General features: G+C 44.6%; 1 long non-coding RNA gene across 1 annotated transcript; it reads right to left on the bottom strand.

The window, feature by feature from the left end:
- Window positions 1–216: 216 nt before the first annotated feature.
- Window positions 217–4,239, bottom strand: LOC309969401. Its single transcript, XR_014326629.1, has 3 exons — window positions 4,056–4,239; window positions 3,469–3,510; window positions 217–1,463 (listed from the first exon to the last, which is right to left on the bottom strand). It is a non-coding gene; the product is annotated as an uncharacterized lncRNA (long non-coding RNA).
- Between the last annotated feature and the right edge of the window lie 1,726 nt (window positions 4,240–5,965).

The raw sequence follows: 5,965 nt of genomic DNA, 5'->3' as shown, positions 1-5,965 counted from the left end.
GTCCACCTGCCGATGCAGGGGACACGGGTTCGTGCCCCGGTCCGGGAAGATCCCACATGCCGCGGAGCGGCTGGGCCCGTGGGCCATGGCCGCTGAGCCTGTGCTCCGCAACGACAGTGAGAGGCCCGCGTACCGCAAAAAAAAAAAAAAAAAAAAAAAAAATCTTGGTTATTTGTGGTACCTTTGAGCCCTACTTTCCCCAGCACACTCCAAGGTTTTGTGTCCTCTGCCTCAGTATGTCTGTAGAACACATCTTTCCAAAGTTGTTAACAGGTGGTCACAGAGAAAAAGCTTCCAGTGTTAAGTTTGGAAAATACTGCACATTTCCATTTTGGAGATTCACAATGCACACTGGCACCTTAAAGCTTTTGAGAAGATTTCTCCTGTTCCCTTGGTAATTTAAAATGCAAAATCCAAACTCCTTGCCTGGTTTTAGAAGTCAGCTGACTTGCCCCACTTTTCCCAATCGATGTAATTTTGTCGGGAGGCATACTCATCGCTACTGTTCCTAGTATCCGTCTTACCCATCCTCACTTCTCGCACATTCCTTCCTCCTCTAGAAACCCCATTCCCAGCCTCTCCACTGACTTTACACTTCTGTCAAGCCTCAGCTCAAGATTCATGTCCTAACTACTGCTCCCCACAGTGAATTTTCTCTCTACTGTGACTTTTCTCAGAACTGTATCTATAAAAGGGGGTGGTGTCATGTCATGGTGATCCCTTCTAGGTTGCCTTGGGATCACTGTCTGGTCGTGTGATATATGCAGTCTGTAAGCAGCTTTGCTTCTTTTCAGCTTCTCATGGGAGCCTGTTACTATACTGTGGATACTACGGGTCTCGCAGAGAAAACACTTCTTGATATATACCCCGGTGGACGTGCCAATGGCTGGCTTTGTTCCCTTGTAAAACCAACTAGCGCTATTTGTGTCTCTATGAATTAGCAACCCCCGGGTAATGACTGAACATATGTGTTCACACTGTCTATGTTTAATTACTCTGACGTTCCTCCAGTGAAATGAAATGTTGGCTACAACAGATTATATCTAAAACTGAATAACATTGGGAGTATTCAAAGTTAAGAGTCTGCTCCTGGAAATGGAAGTTGACTTTTTACCTGTATGAATATTAAGAATTTATTTTTATTTCTAATATATTTCCTAACTTCCACCACCCCCCTCAAAAAAATCCCTGCCTTTCTCATGGCCTTTCTCATATCAGTTCATAACGATTCCATCTTTCCATCTGCTAAAAATACAATCTTGATGTTTCACCACCAGTTTTTGCCATTTTAACACCCTATCCAACCCATCAACAAATCCATTTGGTTCTACCTTCACAATGTAATCAGAACCTGACCACTGCTCACCACCTCCACGTCACAGGATGCGTGTGCCTGGAAGCTGATTCTGAGATGGAGCTGGGTGGGCAGGAAGATGATTAGAGAGTGCTCCTGGGATCAACACCTGTTAAAGGGAAGGAAACAGGCTTAGAAAGAGGGGGAAGTGGGGCTGAGATACTGTCACAAAGAAGGCCTGAGCTGACTCCACAAGGAGCCCTGAGCTGGGATGGCCCTTGGGAGCTGCTCTGAACTGAGGTGGGCAGCCAGGCCTTTATACCTCTTCACCTATAGTCACTGAATGCAGGCTGCCAGGAAGGGGCAAGGCCATTGTGCAAGATGGCTCTCCTCAGAGGGGGCAATTCTTAAAGAGGGCTGACAGCCAAAGGCTATCAGCTGGAGACCTCCCTGCTGCAGGAGGAATAAATCTTTCATTTCTGAAGGGGACCTGAGCAGGGTACCACGCATCCACTGCACTTCACATGTCCATCTTGACCCAAGTCTCCATCTTCTCATCAGGATTAGTGCAACAGCCTCTTCACTATTTCCCTGCTTCAGCTCTCTAAAAATGTCAGCTCGAGTGATCCTTTGGGACTGTAAGTTAGATGATGTCATTGCCTCTGCTGAAAACCATGCAGTAGCTTCCCATCTCACCCTGAGCAAAAGCCAGTAGCCTGTCAGACGCTCCCCCTCTGATCCTCCCAGCTCTCCGACCTCAGGCCCTACTACCTGCCTGCTTGCCCACCACACTTTAGCCACCCTGACCTCCTTGCTATTCTTTGAAAATGTTTGGAAAGCTCTTATCTCAAGCCTTCACATTTCATTCTTCCCGTCACTCAGAATGTTCTCTCGGGCCTCAGCATGGCTCTCTCCCTCACCTCCAGGTTTTTACTCATGTCACCTTCTACTCCATCCCCCTGGCTCTCCCTGTCCCTTTGTTGCATCCTTTTTCTCCATAGCAGGGAGCTCTACAAGTGGAGAAATTCTGGACTGTTGCATTGACTGCTGTACCCCTAGTATCTATAGCCATGCCTAGCACATAACATGTGCTCAGAAAAACAGATGTTGAATGAACTTCCGTAAGTTACAGAAAGAGTTTCCATGATTGGCCCAAGTTGAAAATCATTCCATGGGTTCTCTAGGTCCCTAAGAAAACCATAACAGCTTTGATTCCCCTCCTTTTGTTAAGCTTTAGTCATGCAGGTTTTCGGTTTTCTTTACCCAAATTAAAGGAGGAGTAGCTTAAGTGTCTTTTGTAGAAAAGGCAATTGAGATGCCAGAATTCTGATTTTATCTCATACCCAAACCTTACAAAAACATTTTTTTCTTTCAAATTTGCTTTAGGCTCTTAAAAGTTGAAGAAGACATGGCTTTTGACAACGATGAAGTTTATCTGGGATGCTCCTGTGCTCCCTGAAAGCAGTGATGGTTAAGAAATGCCCCCGCTTTATGTCCCAAGAAACAGCTAACCACCACAAAGGACAACCCAGCCTTCCCATATTCTCAGATAAGACCCGCCTCCATCCTTTCTCAGGAGTCCCACAGGGTTTGTGGATGACTCCCTTGTTCACTTGCCTCTATAAAACCCAGGCCTCCTTCCTTCTCTTTGAGACATTCCTCATTAACAAATGTTCTCCCTATTGCAAAATTATATCCATAATTGACTGGTGCATATTGTCTTTCACACTTCATAAAGAGGGGACTTGTGTTGCGAGGATTTATTTTTAGCCTCAAAGATAGTATCCGTTGGAAAATCAACAGCTGATAATAGTAAGTGACAAAATAATTCTTGACAATAGACCACAGACAACCAAAGGGTCCACTCCCTTAGCAGAAAGCCAGCACGGAGCTCAGTTTCAGAGCAGGGAATAATTACTCCTTCCAGAGGCTGACAGAAACTTGATTCAAGCAGGTGGCTGGACAAAAAGATAATGTTGGAAATAATTTCCTAGTATATAAAGTAGATGTGGCTCTATATAATTTTCTCCTGAAATTAATTAACTCCAGTGTGCTGGGCACAGAAGTCTCAGTCTTGCCCTGTCTAGGATCCCTGGTTCTAAAGAAACGGGATGGAGGCAGGATGCTCCTAGAAGCTAGAGGTTGTCATACATTACATGTCTGCAAGCTCTTACCTTTCCAAGAGGCGGGTCCAAGAGGTCCACCAGCCTGCCTTCCTATAGGGCAGAAGATCTGTGGTCAGCTGTATAAAGATCACGGTTTAGATAAATGGCTTCAACTTTATTCCAATACCTTGGTTAGTCCTTCATAACAGAGTTTACATTCTTGTGCAACCCCACAGAAACACTTAGCTCCATTCTGTTGGACACAAGCCCTCCAAATACCCTACAAAGCCAAAAAATGACCAGTCAGGCTTAGATGCTAGTGAGGTCTGGTGCCCCTTTATAACCTATAGGCTTAGGGTTCTTGGGGTGAGTAACTTGGATTCAGGTGTACTGGGAATCCCCTAAAAATTATATGCCAAATGGGGTGTGTGTGTTTGTGCGCACGTGCACGCGTGTGCACTTTTCTAAAGAATGACTCCACGGTCTTCTCACATTCTTAAAGGGATCCCTGCCCCCTGAATGGATAAGAACCACTACCTATTACAGACATTCTGGTCCTTCAAAGAAATATTCCCTAGGCAGAGCCCCCTCATCCTTGGCTTTGACACGGCCAGGAGCACCAAGTTCACCACCAGTCTACGAGCAGGCTTACTTACTTCATTTGTAGGCACTCGGTCTTCTCCCAGAATCCACAATGAGCCATTAAGTCATGCCAAGGACCTTGGTATCAGCTAAGTCTGATTAAGTCAATTCATCTCCTAGAAGCTGACAAGAGGGAGGTTATATGACCTAATCCAACCCATTGGATTGTCTGTTAGGGCTGCTATAACAAAACACTACAGACTGGGTAGCTTATAAACAACAAGAACTTACAGCTCATAGTTCTGGAGGCTGGGAAATGCAAGATCAAGAAGCCAACGTGGTCACGTTCTGGTGAAGGTCCTCTCCTGGTTCATAGCTGGAGCCTTCTCACTGTGTCCTCACATGCTGGAAGGGGCTCTGTGGGGCCACTTCCATGAGGGCGCCATCTTATGACCTCATCCCTCCCAAAGGCCTCATCTCCTAATTCCCTCACCTTTGGGGGTTAAGATTTCAACATATGAATTCTGGCGGCAATGGGGATACAAACATCTTGGCAGAGCAGATATTTTCCACAAATATTCTCCATCAACAGTGTAATCCGACACCCAAAATAGCACTGGCTAGAGACAGAATGTAAAACTGAAATGGAAACATACGAGTATTACCAAGATGTTGGGTCTACTTTTTTCTTTTTCAGTACTGAAACCTGGATTTCATGGTCTATGTTTTGAATCAATAATAGCTTTTAGAGTTATTGCCACATATTCTGCATAATTTTAACAGACAAGCTTAATTGGCTCAATGAACTGTGTCTTTATGAGACTTTAATTTTCCTATAAAACAGCAAACGCCAACAAGATAGACATCCCTATTCTAAGCTGTCTACAGCTCTAAGAAGTAAACAGGCGGTTATTACATTAAAAACATTCCTTGTATGCCAGCAACATCTAATTTTAATCTGTGGGACTTTTCGAGGAAGAACTAAGGGCTAGAGATGGCACAAAGAACCCCCACATATGCCTGATATCTAAAACCTGCAGCCTGACCCGATTCCCCTGTGGTTAAATAAACACATGCTTCTCAACGTCCTTGTTGACTTGATGTACAGAACGGGATAATATTGGCCACTTAGTCTATCAATGAAATTCTCTTAGCTTCTAGATTGCTTTGAGACAGTAACTTGGAGGCACCTTGTACACCCGTGGCGAGAAGTGCCATTTGTCACACTGGATGTAAAATAAATTAAGTGGAATTCTGGTATCCATATGCATTAACTTCCCTTTAAGGGACCGACATACTAACTTGGGCAGCACTTACAAACCTCAATTGAAGTGTCACCTCCTCAGTAGCCAATTCTATTGCTCCCTCCTCTGTGATACTGGCCAGTGATCGTAATTGCTGGCTGTTGTGTTTGTCTCCTCAACAGGCTGAGATCCTACAGGGCAGGGACTACGTCTTATTTATCTTTGCACCTCTGGTAGCGCACACAAATTGCTAGCTTGCTGATTGTAGAGATTCATTTAATGATAGCCAGGTGTTAGATCAGAATCCCAACCCAATTCTGAATATGCTCTGAATTGTGCCTACCAGTTCACATTCCTTGTCTTTAAAGTCTTGATAAAAGTACTGAAGGACCATGTACTTCCTATTTTCATATGCAAATCACAGCAGGAAAGGGTGATTTTGACCCTCATGCTTCTCAGGGACCCGGTAGGGTGGAGACAAACCCTGATAGCTGAAATAATTCAACTCAATGATTTAGCAAAACATTTTTGCTGTGCCATGCACTGTTCTAAGCTTTAATTTTGTGGGAGCCTGATTGTAAGCACAGTACTGTTATTGCCCACATTACATATGGAGAAACTGGCACAGAAAGGTAGAGTAACTTGCCCAAGAGATGAGCCTTATATGAGTATTCTCCATGCCTCTTACCTCTGAAGCAAGGCAGAGTGAATCCTTTCTCCCCTGTGTTCCCACAGACTCA

The sequence above is a fragment of the Leucopleurus acutus genome, assembly GCF_964270905.1.
Source record: "Leucopleurus acutus genome assembly, chromosome: 11".
NCBI lineage: Eukaryota > Metazoa > Chordata > Mammalia > Artiodactyla > Delphinidae > Leucopleurus > Leucopleurus acutus.
The sequence above is the reverse complement of the archived record's forward strand: the minus strand, read 5'-3'. Positions and strand labels throughout refer to the sequence as shown.